Source organism: Crocodylus porosus, unplaced genomic scaffold, assembly GCF_001723895.1.
Source record: "Crocodylus porosus isolate Cpor-Errol unplaced genomic scaffold, CroPor_comp1, whole genome shotgun sequence".
Lineage (NCBI taxonomy): Eukaryota > Metazoa > Chordata > Crocodylia > Crocodylidae > Crocodylus > Crocodylus porosus.
Window position 1 is genome coordinate 91,856,487 of NW_017728886.1, and position 12,378 is coordinate 91,868,864.

The 12,378-nt window shown below is 44.8% G+C and overlaps 1 long non-coding RNA gene across 1 annotated transcript in view; it reads left to right on the forward strand.

Moving 5' to 3' along the window:
* Positions 1–495: 495 nt before the first annotated feature.
* The window catches only part of LOC109323041, a 27,173-nt gene continuing 15,290 nt past the window's right edge, over positions 496–12,378 (forward strand). The window contains exons 1-2 of the long non-coding RNA XR_002104532.1: positions 496–598; positions 6,792–6,797. This is a non-coding gene — a long non-coding RNA (uncharacterized LOC109323041). The remainder of the gene's footprint in view (positions 599–6,791; positions 6,798–12,378) is intronic.

The following is a 12,378-nucleotide window of genomic DNA, read 5'->3' on the forward strand; positions in this document are numbered from 1 at the left end:
TATTTGGGTGGTGCATGGGTGGGGTATAGGAGGGGTGGGAGCCCCAGAAGAAGGACCAAGCCTGGTGCATTTGAGTCAATCCATGGCAGAACTGACCACCTTCCTAATAAAGTATCCTTGAACATCAAGTCATGGCAGGAAAGAATTGGGTGATAGTGGAGTGTTTGGATTGGGTGAGCCCGCATCCCCATGGTCCAGTTCAGACAAGCACAAGGCCACCAAGGTCCGCAGCCCTATCCTGTACTGCGCCAACAGGGCACTTTAACCACAGCTCATTGAACAAGTTTTAGTTAAAGCACCACTGCCATTTTGATGTGTGAGATACTGAACATACAAGATGCTTCAGGCGCTTTAATTAGAGTTATTCTTTGATCTGCTGTAATTAAAGTCCCCCCCCCCCGCCCCCCCGCAGCATGTGTAAAAATGTCCTTTGAGTTCAGACAAGAATTAATTCAGGAAAATCCTGTGTTCTGTAATTTATACATCAGCAGTTCTCAACCTGTTTGCCATAATGGGCCACACTTGCAGCTCTCAATGTATTATGTGGGCCACACCCACACAGTTTACTTCCTTTGTATCCATTTAACAGGATGTCACTGTGCATGAAAAAACCCAGCTAGGGATACTAGTCTATAGGAAAGAATGAGGGTATAAGAAACCCAGAGTGCAATTCTTACAAGGCATTTTGGCACTTTTAGGTTGACTAAATGGAAAACTTTTAAAATTTAGTTTATTTCACTGAAACATTCTCTGTAGGAAAGTTGAACTGTTTTGTTTCTGTATTTCATGTATTCTGAAGAAAGCAATTGTGAAATACTGGAATTTCTTGAGGGACATAAATCCTGATTTTTTTTTTTTACTTAACTTTAGCTATGTGGGCTAGAATTTCCTATGGCTTATGATTTCAGTTCAACATATTAAGCTTTTTTCATGATACTAAGTATAGGACCTTAGTAGTGCTGCTTAGATGCTTAAAATTAAGTGCATGCTTAAATACAGTGGTAAGCAGGAGCTTGTTTCACAAAATTAGGTTCTGCCCTATTTTTGTGCTGTGCATGTGACAAGACTGACATGGGATTTCCCACAGCAGCATACTGAGACCAGTAGAGTGTACACAGGATAGGCAGATATGAATAGCTAAATGACAAGATAATACCACAAGCTTCAGGGCCATTCAGCATTGCAGTTACCAAGGGAGGTTTAGACCGGTATTTAGACTGGGTGTCAGTCGTCCGAGATTTGGTCCATTTCACAAGTGATTCTCTTCACAAAACTGAGTTTGATATCACAAAATGTGAAAAACCTCCTCGTGCCCCTACACATGGCCAATTACAGTCGTATTGGACAGTGTGGGTTTGACAGCTATCCCCCTGGCTACTAGGAACTGAATGAGAGGCATCGCCTCCAAAAGCTGCTATCTCTGAAACCAGAGCTAAGGAACCAGCTGTGAGCTGTAACAGAGCCATATCCTCTATGGGTTGGGGTCAGAATGGGATGTATACCACTCATGGTTGTGTAGTCATTGCCTTATACTAGCTCTTACTATCTCTTACTGATACAGCTCTTACTCTATCTCTTTTTATAGGTATCTTAATATTTAATGTTTGTTGTAAAATAAATGGAACTTTCTGGCAGCTCTGCATTGGCTTCATGGATTTTTCAAAAACTTGAGAGGCAGGAAAGCTGTCGAATTTTCCTAATTGGCACACACCCCTGTAGAAACAGAAAATGTGAAAATTAAGTGAGTGCCCTAATTATCAAGGGCTCAGAGGAAAACATTGTGCTGGGAGATATTCATTTTTATTTCATGCAGAACTTGAAAAATAAGCATTGTGCAAAGCATTAAGTCTTTTTAATTAGAAAGCTCTGCTCAGATAGCAGCTCTTTACCATGACACTGCCTGGCTAGGGGCAGCAGAAGAGGCTGGTTAGAGCCTGAAATCAGTGCTTTGTATCCACTCAGGGTATAGCTAATAATCTGTTAATAATCTCTTAACTGCATGCTGCTGCAGCTAGTGACACTTGGTATGGTTCTGCTTAGTAATTATGGGTGTAGCAGTTTGACTATGGACAAATTCATGTAGCTGTACACCTGCAACCTGTAAATCTCAGCCTTTCTTCTCCCATTGTTCTATCGTGCCTTTCTTTGTGCTGAATGGGTTATTTTGTTCCTGACCTTTGGGCACTAAGCCAAAAGTGCTTGTAACAGATGGCAAAATCGGAGCTCAAGTGAGAGTGAGGGCAGAGCATAATAGGAAAGTATTAACTCATTTATCGGCTGTAATGTCATAGCAAAGCTTTCTGTTGTGGGCAGAGAAGGTGCACAGAGAAAAGTGTATACTGGGTGTTGTTGACGACTGTAAATAAACTTGCAATCAGCTCAGAAAGCATGCTGTTTTAACAGGCGACATGTGCCATTAATTGTCTGCTTAGGGTCTCTGAAATACTCATTGTATCTATTCCCTGGCAATTGTCCCAATTAACTGAATGCGATATCAATCTGCTTGCCAGCTAATTGTATTTTATTGAGTAGTGTGAGGTTTTTGCCTGGGTAAAAATGACGGAATCAATGTATATCTGCAGAGTCTACAGGGCTCCAGATCTTCACAAATGAATGGGGTCCAAAGGTTAAAAAGCAAGTATAACTTGTGTATAGGTTTCAGAGTATCTAGCCCACTATTATGTTACTGTAGAGTTTTCAAAAGCACTGGCATAATTCTGTTCTCCTTGAGGTCAAGTGAAAATTTAAACACTGTCTTTACTGGGAGCAGAATTAGGCAGGTGATATTGGGCACTTTTAAAATGTTACCCCTCTCTCCCTCCCCTGCTTTTTTTGGTAAGAATATAAATACCAAAGGTAGATGTGCCAGGATTTCTTTTTGCAGGGGGACCTAGAAAGCTTTGGACTTGAGCAGTAGTGGTGTTTCCTTTAAGCGGGGAAGCATACAGAGTGCATGGATACAAAAACAGGTTTATGATCTCTCGTATTTAAAAAAATTACTTACAAAAAGTAAGTAACGTTCTTAACGTTGCAAGTAATCAAAGCCCAGAATTAAATTGTGCCCAAGGCATGGAAAATTTTAACTTAATTTATTGTCCAAGTAGTAAGTGTTGGAAAAAAACTACTTGAGTCTTGATAATATGAAGTGTTGGGTAACCTGGCCATCTTGTTTTGCAGGATTAGGTTTGATTTTGGGTTCAGAGCTTTGAAATGAGATAAACTGCAACTTCTTAGATAATATACCTGACTGTGATAAAATTTAAGGGCCTGTGAATGGCATAAACAGGATTTTATCAAGTTATCTAGTTAAAATAAGGGTGTCTCTACCCTGTTTATAAAATGTTCCAATTTAATGTGTAAATTGGACTGGAACTGCAGTTCAGGGGGCACGTCTATATGTGTGCCAGACTATGTAGTTGTTACTAAATGACTGTTCAGTGGCCGGCATTATTGCACAGTCCCGACGCTGCATAGGTTTTTTCCCATTGTACTGCTCAGTAGCTTGTTGCTACTGTGCAGTAGTTTTGGTGTCACGGTTCGTGCCTGCTGATGCTATGTCGCCATAGTAACAAGCTACTGCGCTGTAGCTTGTCACTACAGTGACGTAGTGTCTCATGTAGATGTGCCCAATATCAGTCAAACTATGTCCAGAGCTGAGTTTCCACTAGATGGCTTGTCCCATAAGCATTAACTTTTATTTTTGGCTGGGAGGGGCAGGGGCAGGGGGGCTAGGATGATGGACATGTGGAAAGTTTTATGAATTACAGGTAACAGCCCTTTTCCTGAGAGAGGGCCAGGGCCCTCGGGCCCCCATGTATTCAGCTCCTCTGCCTCATCTAAATATAAATGCCACCTGGAGAGCTTGGTAACTAAGAAGTAAGCAACGCTGAGATCAAACAAAGTGCAGAGCTTTGTCTCATAAGTGTACTATGATATCACAGACTTAAATCTATATTATCTCTTTCAGCAACCTCATGGCAATTGGAGTCTCAGCTTTTTCCGTTTAAAAAAAAAAGGGTGTTCCTTATCTTTTTAAACATTATAATCCTCAGTGTACAGCACTACATTAGTTTTAAAGCGGGAATTTCTGAGTTCATGATATATCTAAAGAAATGTAGGGGGAAAATCAGTACAGTAAAGACCAGGTAACTGTACAAACATGGAAATGTTACCTGGAGTAAAGGAGAAAAAAATCCACATTTTTGTCTGCCAATAAAAATACTAGTACAAATGTTACCCTTTGGATGCTCAAAAACTTCTCTCTCTCTTATTGGTATAGTGCAGGGGTCAGCAGCGTTTTTGGGCCGAGTGCTGAAACCCCACCATCCAGGATTTGGAAGAAGTTGGTGTGCCAGGGACGAATGGCAGGGGAGCCATGAAGGGCTGATCCTTGTTGTGGCAGTGCAGCCCCAGCCCCATCTCTGACGTGCTCCCCGTGGCATGTATACAGCTGCTGCCAGCAATGAGTTGGGCTGGGGCTCTGGACCCCGGTGCAGCCAGTTGCAGCCTTGTGACTAGCTGCCTGCTACAAGCAGCCTGGTTTCTGGGCAGGCCCCTGTCACCTGCCACAGAGCCTGGGCTGCTCATACCAGGCAGCTGGAGTCCGTTGGCAGCTGCCCTGTGGTCTGGAGCCACAGCCCGGCTCCTTGCTGGCAGCAGCTGCACGCTTCAGGGAGCAAGACAGGGAAGGGGCTGGGGCTGTACTGCCCTAGGACCCTTCCCTGCCATGTACCCTGAGGTGCATGGGCAGCCACTGCTGGCCACAAAGCTGGGTCAGGGCTCTGGACTCCAAAGCAGCTGTTTGCAGCCTGCCTACTGTTAGGAGCCTGGGCTGTGTGGCCTGCAAAATGGCCTCAAATGCCATGCTATAGCACATGTGGTGGGGGTTATTAACCCCTGGTGTAGTGTCTGTGTTTAAATGAAGGAAAAATTATTATTTGCACTGCTATTATTTGCTTTGACCAACCATAATCTAAAGACCTGATTACTAATTCAACAGAATTTCTAATGAAGTCTCATAGTTCAGAACAAGACCAGTCACTTAAAATGACTGTATTCATATTATAATGCCACTATCAAACATTGACTATTTGTGCACCAAACATGTTGAGAAAGGCCTGCTATGTAATGAATGATATTTGGCCCTTATATTGTGCCAGGAATATATAGTTTTCCCATCCCTTAATTAAGGATAGCCAACTGAGTTATTGTTCACCAGGCCCAGTTCTTCTGCTTCCACATGGATCTAGCTGCTAGTGGCTTCAGTGGGAGACTGACTTGTATATATGAGAGTAGATCTGAGCCCCATACTGCTGTTTTGTATGCCTTAAGTCCGACTGTCAAATGGTAACTGTAAAACTTAGATAGTTTTAATGAGCAGAAAAACTGAAAACATATTTGTTTGTATAATGAATTTATGTAATGGCCCTTTTAATTTTCTTTAGAAGTTTGGCAGACTTCAGGTGTGTCACAAAGAAAAGGGAAAAGCCATCTCTATTAGAAGAATAACCCACTTTCATACAGGGTGGCAGCAGGGACATCAGCTGTTGGAAATTAAAGGAAAGATTGCTTTTACCTCATTCCAAATTTTTCTGAATAGTAATAATAAAGAGTGCTGCAAATCATTGAGGGAAAACATGGAGTATTTCTAATAAACAAACTCCATCTGAGGTCTCTTGTTCCTAGAGATCCATATTATTTGCACAGCATCAAAGTTAAGCTAGAGTCTGCTGCAGTGAGACAAGAGCAGACTGTAATGGAAGGATTTTTTTTTTGTCACAAGTCCTAGAAATAATACTGGCTGAACAACATATTGCCAACTTTTAGAAGAGCTATATTTCAGATCTTGGTCCTTACTTTTAAGGCCATGGACAGTCTTTCATTTCTAGCAGTGGAAAATTCTAACTGCTAGAAATGATTCTGGGAATGGGAGCAATATAGGCATCAGCCTGCAACTGCCCATTCCCCTCTGCTCTTCGCATCTTCCTGAAACAAGGGTGATCCTGGTCTGGGGAAAGCTTGGGGAGCAGCAACTGCCCTGCTCCTCTCATTCCTGGGAGGATTGAGCAGTGGGGCAAAGTCTTTAGCCCACTCCTCAGACTGGGGACTCTGGTCTGGGGAGCAGTGGGGGGCTGCTTCTCTGTACAGCTCCAAGAGTAATGCTGCAAACCCCATACCCCAGGAGTGGGCAAAATATGGCCCGTGGGCTGGATCCGGCTTGTGAGGCCATTCTATCCGGCCCGTGGGGCCCCTAAAAAATCTGGAAAATTATTATTTCTCTGCCCTTGGTTCCTGTCAAAAATAACAGGAACTGAGGGCAGTAGGACCCAGGGGAAGCCTGGTGGGTTCCAACAACAGTAGGGCCTGCCTGCCCCAGCCCCCAAGCTGGAAGCCCCAGCCAGGGCTTCTGGCCTGGGAGCATGTGGCTGCCCATGCTGGAGCCACAGGTAAAGGGGGGAGACCCCAGGCAGGGAAGGAGTGCGGACTGGGGGGGAAGCTGCCCCTTCCCTGCCCTGTGGCTCACAGCCCATGTGAGGCTGCCTGTGCCTGCTCCGGACAGCCCTGTGCAGGCTGTGAGTGGCTGGCCATGGGGCGGGGAAAGGGCCACTTTTCCCCCCCACACTCAGCTTTTCCCTGGGCTCCTTCCCTGCATGGAGAAAAGCGGCCCCTTGCTCACCCCATGGCAAGTGCTCCCTGCTGCAGCTGCTTGCAGCCCACACAGGGCTGTCCGGAGCAGGCACAGGCAGCCCCAGTCCAGCTGCAAGCAGCTGCAGCGTGAGACAGCAGGCAAGGGGCTGGTTTCCCCCTCCTCCCATGCTCAGTACCACCTTGTAACCTGACCCCACTGCCAAGCTGGTGCTGAGCACAGGGAAGAGCAGCCCCTCACTCACCGTGTGGCTGGTGCCCTGTGCTGCAGCTGCTCCCAGCCTGCTCCAGCCTGCTCCCAGCCTGCTCCAGACAGCCCTGTGTGGGCTGTGAGCACCAGCCATGGGGTGAGCAAGGGGCTGCTTTTCCCTGTGCTCAGCACTAGCTTCTTCCCTGCTGCAAGCAGGGGGTTGGGGCTGTGTGCTTCCCCCCACCTGTACTGTGGAGCTGGCAGGGCACTGGGTATGAGTGGGCGGGGAGCCCGCACTGGTGTTCCCGGGGTCAGTGCCGGTGGGGCCCAGAGCAGGGTGGCAGGAGCGTGGGGTCCCAACTAGCAGGGGCTCTATGGAGCCGGGCCATCTCTCCCTCCCTCCCTGCTGGTGCAGCCCAGCCCAGCCTGCACCCCACTTTGGACCCCACCAGTGCTGGCTCTGGGACATTGGTCCCAAGATGGTGACCGGGGATGGGGCACCTGTCAAGGGGCAGGCTACCCATGTGGCCCTTGACAGCCTGCCAAAACTGGTTAAGTGGCCCTCCGTGTGAAATAATTGCCCGCCCTTGCCCTACCCACTCCTCAGATTGGTGATTCCAGTCTGAGGAGTAGGCAGGGAGCCAAAGATTAGCTGCTCCTCTGCGTGGCTCCTGGTGGCCGGGAGCTGAACAGAAGAACAATTAAGAAACACCCGTCTGCTCCCAAACCAGACTGGGAGAGGTGCATACAAATCTTGCAAGGGAGATCTTTCAGATTGGAGATCTGGAAGTTCTTCTCTCAGAAGGAACATGTTCTCTCAGAAAGAAAAGTTCAGTGAATGCTTCTGCGCTTGTCATCTCTACTGGGAAATTCAGTGCTTATACATGGCCTTAGTTATCTTCTAATTATCACACATGCAAAAGTAGGGAATTAAATCACTACCAATTCTATGATGTATACTGATGCATCTTAAAGGTTTTGTTTGCCTCTAAACAAATTATTTGTTACAAAAATGCTGATCCTTATATTGCATCTCTCAGATATACGCTGTACCAGCACTGATTGGTGTAGGGAATGCATACCTAGTTTCTAATCCTTGGAGCCAGAGACAGAAAAAATCTGCATTTTGTCTACTTCATTGGACATCTCACGTTAAGCTTGGAGTCTGTAACGATTTGGCAGTTGTAACAAATCTCAATCAGCCTCTTGTGAGAGGCTGAGCATCTTCAATTCCTATTGAGTTTAGTGGGAATTAAGACTTCTCATATTTCTCAGGGGGTGTTTCTTAGATCCATCGTAAAGTGAACCTGAGGGACATAGCTTCTGGTAATTGTGGAGGGCTCTGCACAGCGAGAAACCAGTGACATATTAAAGACTTTCCAGGCCATGCTACTCAGAGGGCAAAAACAAGACATCCATGCATAAGATATAGTAGTGGAGGAAGTGTCTCTCTTGGCAAGGGGACTGTTAGGAAGAGTCCATTAGAAATTAAAGGAAGTTAAGGCAGCAGAAGCAGGAACTGAAGAAATCATTATTCTGGGGGACACTTTTTTGTTTTATTCCACTTTGGTGAAAGCTGAGCTAATTATGAAGGAACTAGCCAATTGCCTGTCAAGAATGCCAGGGGGGGCGGGTGGGGAGGGCTGGGATGGAGCGCCGCAAACTAACACCCCATGCTGCCACTGTTCTGCCTCTTGTAGGGAGTGGGGTGGAAGAGCCCCCGCCCTCTGTCTGGTCCTCGGCGCACCTTCAGAATCATGGTGGCACTCCCCCACACTTGGGAGCACTCCGATTGGCTGTTTCCGTCAGTCAATCAGAGTGCGAAAAAGGTGTTTTGGCCAGACAGACAGACTTAGGCTTTTATAATATTAGAATGAAAGTCTTGGCTTGTTTGGTTTTTTTGAGGAATATGAGAAGTCTTAATTTTTTTATTTATTTATTTATTTATCTTTTAGCATTTGCTTTTCCCCCATCTGATGCGTCTGGCAAATAGAGTTCTTCAAAGTTAAAAAATAATAATAATAATAATATTGTGCTGTGAGCTTTAGAGTAGATTAGTGATCAGTCTTCACAATATGTCATATGAGGTACCTTGGGAGTAAAATTGAGCTGGGATCACAGACATCAGATTCTTCTTTCTAGGAGTCAGATTTTAATTATCTCATTCATTTATGTTTGTGCAATCAAAGCTTTGTAGTTGGTTGACTCACCAGTCGCACAGACTCATCCGTTTACGATGACAACAAAGCTGTCATATTTGGGGTTCTCTAGTGACTGTTGAAAAGATGCAGGCATAGTATTTGAATGTATATGAAGAAGCAGGTATTAAAATAAATCTGCCAACATGTACAGAACAAATGACATATCCTTTTATTCTATAGAATAGTTTAGGTTTAGATAGTAGCATTTTGTAACATAGATAATAAAGTACTATATAAAATGGCCTGTTGGGATCTAAGTTAAAAGGCAAAGAAGTGTTGAATTAGCAAATTACAGTTCAGGTTTTGTTATCCGTCAGCTTTCAGGATAAACAATATGGCTGTGTCCAGTCAAGCGTGGCCGTGCAGTATGTGGCACTACAGACGTGCGCCACATGTTCAGTTGTTCTCTACACTGCAAGGGAACAATGCAGGAGAAAATAAAGTGGAGCGGTGCACGTGGGGGGGGCAGCGTGCACCACTCGAAATGAGTCTGGCCAGCTGGAGCCATGCTGGCTGCTGGCCAGGCTCTATGCATCAGGATTACCAATGTTGCAGCCCCAGGAACCCAGGTAAAGCTGTTGGGGTCAGCACCGTTCTTTCCCTACCCCTTCTAGGGTAACCTGCCGCACACCAGAGGGTACACGGCACAGGTATTCTCCAGGGCCAACAAGCAGTGGCACAAGGCAAGCTGCTGCTAGTTGTCCCCAGAAAACCAAATGTCAGCTCACACATGGGTGCGGCCTACATTACCTTTACGATGAACAGTCAGTGTGAATACTTTTTAAACACAGGCTTCATTATGCTTCCTTAGTCAGAGATTTTGTACTGAGAAGAAGAACTTTTTCCCCCCTTATATGGACAAATCTTACAGAATTTAGCCCTTTATTTAGTCAAATAATCTACTGAAGTTAGTGAGACTTGCTGTGTTGAATGCTTTTTGTTAGCAGAAAGAGAGGAGTCCTCATAAATTCAGTAAGTGTTTGCAGTGAATTGTCTCCCTTGTACTTCGGTGTCACAGTGGAGACTAGTTTGATATCAAAAGACTTAAATGTGGGATGGATTAGATGTTTTTCAAAGTCTCATTTGTCATCTTCATGACAGCATTGGCAAGCTTCTAATAGATTTATTTCACTATATTGAGAAAAGAAATGTCATTCAGTATTTATTTAGTAGTCGTAAATAAACTTAGATTGATTATGTGTTCTTTGGACAGCTCGTGGTTAAAATATATTTGGAAAATTAGTAGTTGTACTTCCATCACTCTTCTGAATTTAGCAGCACCCCACTTCAAAAACGTCTTTATTTCTTACTGTGCTCACCATCTTGCACCTCACAGTACCCTTAAAAAGATATCGCTGAATGACAGCAACAAGAAAGCTACCCTGAGAGCACGTGAGGGTTGGCGCACCACTTGGTACTGCTTGGTACTGGCATGGGGTGCTCGGCAGAGCAAATTGGGGAGCTTGCATGTGTTTCATGCACAGAGCTGTATGCAATAATAAAGGACTCCATTTGAATTGCAAGAACTCAGATCTTTATGCAAAGAGCTTTGTGCTTAGTGCTGCGCACTCTGAGCAACTGCAAAATTCTCCAAGGACATGGATTTTCCTGGTGTCACCCTTGAAATCTTTCCCACTAGAACTTGTGGTGCAACCTGCAGGAACATGCCAGTTGCTATAGTGGGCGGTGAGTCATTAGACTGCTAAAAAAGGCAGGCCTTCCTGCAGGAGGCAGAGTGACAGTAATTACTGAAGGCTGGTGCTGGGTGAAGTTGGTGGAGGAAGGTAGATTACAAAGCTCAGAATTTAGCAGTTGTAAAATCTATAACATGTACAGTGTCTTTTTACTAAACCTTATAAAGCTACTTCCCCCAGGTCTCCACAGCCAAGAGAAACCTTCTCCCTAATGACAGGGGCAGAGGTTAATGCAGCAGCCTCGTTGAAGATCAGTGTGCTACATAATTACATGATATTTAGAAGAGGATGTGCATTGTAGCTGTCTGCCTGATTTTCTAAAGTTTGTCATGGTGTTTTAAATTACCATAGTATGTCTACTAAAGTATCTAGTGGACCAGATCATGAGTTGATGTAAATTGGGAGTAGCCCCATTGACAGAACTATGCCAGTTAGTTTCAACTGAGTCACTTGCTTCACTGGGCCAACTTCAGTCTGGCCCAGTGTCTGAAGGTCTCAGTTAAAGTCCAGTTACTTACCATATATCCTGTGATACAGTATCTTGACAGATATAACTTAGTGGTTCTATGATCCAAGTCAGTTGATAAAGTTTGGGTGAACTGCTGGTCAGTGTTTCAGTTTTACAAAAGAAATATGTTCCATGTAAAATATAAGTGTTGTGAGAATCCCTGGAAATGCAGTTCCAGTGGTTGTCACCATTTATCTGCAAAGGAATCTCTTTAAGAAATTTGAAAATCTTTAACACACAACAAATATATTTCAACAAATACAATTCAAAGGTAACTTTCCAGCAGTTGGTTTTGTGGCGTGACATAGTTTAGGCCAAGGAGGAGTGCCTGCATACTCTCATTCCAAGTCTTTTGTTGTCAGTCAGCAGGCTTCGGCTTCAGAATAGAAGAGTTGGGGTAAACAAAGGCTACATGACTTGATGGAGAAAGGGCTAGGAAATGGAAACCTTCAGGGATTTATTTTCAGGAGAAAAAAAATGAATCAAAGACATGGGTCTGCTTGTAGCCCTCCAGATGAATTATACAAACCCAGCTCTCTCCCTGTGGGGACCTGTGATCACTCTCAGAACTTAGCTTTTTTCATCTTCTGAAGACAGTATAGTATTAGTCTTGTATGCTTACCTGAGGGCTAGCAGCTGCCCCTCTGAATTGACAAGGACTTCAGAGAGGAGTGATCTAACTCATCATGTAACAAAGGGGCTGGAAAATGCAGGTAAGAGCCACTGTCCTAGTCAAAGATTTCTTAAGTGTGGGCCAGAAGAGGGCAAACACTACCCTTACATTGCAGCAGAACAGGAAACAATAGTCTTCTCCCACTGGAATCAGTTGTACAACACAACACCCATAATTAGGGGTCTACTGAACTGAAGGTGGCTGCTGTCTGAATGTGCATGCAGACCTTGGGGCTGGCAGCCATTTTTCCAGCTGGAGTGTGGTGGGCACCCCCTACCTCTGATTGGCTGAGGGCAGTGGCCCTGGCCCTCATTGTTGATTGGCTGCAAGAGCTGACTGGCATGCAATCCTACCCCTCACTGCCAATTGATGGTGAGGGTGATGTAAAAATCGCGGTTCGTTTCTTGGGAGGCGAAAAAAACCTTCAGCCACAGACACACTCTATTAGCAACACAAAAGGTATATAT